Source organism: Belonocnema kinseyi, chromosome 4 (genome assembly GCF_010883055.1).
Source record: "Belonocnema kinseyi isolate 2016_QV_RU_SX_M_011 chromosome 4, B_treatae_v1, whole genome shotgun sequence".
Classification (NCBI taxonomy): Eukaryota; Metazoa; Arthropoda; class Insecta; order Hymenoptera; family Cynipidae; genus Belonocnema; species Belonocnema kinseyi.
The window spans coordinates 27,045,580-27,047,098 of record NC_046660.1 but is presented as its reverse complement, the minus strand read 5'-3'; positions in this window follow the sequence as shown (position 1 = coordinate 27,047,098).

Genomic DNA, 1,519 nt, shown 5'->3' with positions numbered 1-1,519 from the left:
GAACTTGCGGCGGACTGCAGGATAAAATATGGAGTTGAGCGGCAACTTGCAGCAATGACCTCGAACTTGAATCAGAGTAAAGACAGCGGCGGATTCCAGACTGCAACATGCAGCAGAGTTTTTTATATGAAGATAGGCGAACCGAGGTACCACCCTCTAACACGTGTCCTTCTAGAACATCCGACTCCCCCTTTGGAGGTTTGGAACATCTTCTGATGTCCACGTGGGATCAATATTTTGTCGTTAGATCACAATTGTTGAACTCCAGGATAAAGGGGATGAGTGTCTGTTAGACAAGTGGAATGAGTGATGATAAATGGTGCAGGAATTCATTCTCCCTCACTTCTCAACTCTCTTCTCTCCACTTTCGTAATTGTATTATTGATTTTCATAAAATTCTTATTAAAGGTCACGCAATACGTGACAATATCATTAACAAGGGTGGTTTAGAGTATTGCTACAAAGCTCGAGATAATGAGGGAGTTAGAGAGAGAGAGACTTGTACCTTGGGAAAAATCTTCTTGGTATCACACTGTGAGGACTGGTCACTGGAGGTTAATTCCCTTCGAGCCCTTGTATTTTTCCAACATAGCCCTGGAACTGGTCTTCCCTGATAGATTGATTAATACCCGACAAGTGGTTGATGGATAAATGAGTTTTTGCCAGGGAGTTGACGGGCCTGGAAACTACGACGAAATGCAAGTACAACGGCGAACTGAAAACTGCGGCGGAGTGTGAAACTGCAGCGGACTGAGAAACTGCGGCGGACTGCACATTCGACACTAGTTCACAGACCAATTGTACGCGGTGCTAGCTCTGGGTATCTATTGCCGCCTACTTCCCATTGCGTTGACCGCCCCTGGGTTGTTACCGTGGCTTATTCCATATCCTTTTAATTATTTCCTTTTAGGATTCAGTATTCAATTGTTTTACGTAGTATAGTGCCCTACTTAGTTTAGGCACTTGTGATAACACTGAGTAGTATTTTTATGGTTAACGGGCTTCATTGTTTTTCATAGTTTCCGTGTAAAACCTTCCTCTCTTTCTCTAGATTCGTTTTGAGATAAGGCCTTTTGATCTATTCTGTTCCGTAGATACAAGATCGTAAACTCCTATCATGGCAGAATTGCCACAAAATGATATGCGTTAATGAGTTAGGATCGCCAGAAGTATTACACACTTCAAATGGATAAATATTTATGTATATTTTAGAAGGACAGTTTACAAGGTGATTTGCACAAGCAAGTGACGAGAACTAATCAACCAATCCGACCATAATAAGTGCATTCACTTGTTATAACAATGAGTAGTATTTATATGGTTAACGAACCTCATCATTTTTCACAGTTTCCGTGCAAAAACTTCCTCCCTTTCTCTAAATTCGTTCCAAGATAGGGTCGGTTGATCTATTCTGTTCCGTAGATACAAGATCGTAAACTCCTATTATGACAGTAGCGCCACAAAATGCTATGCGTTAATGAGTTAGGATCGCCAGAAGTATTACACACTTCAAATGGAT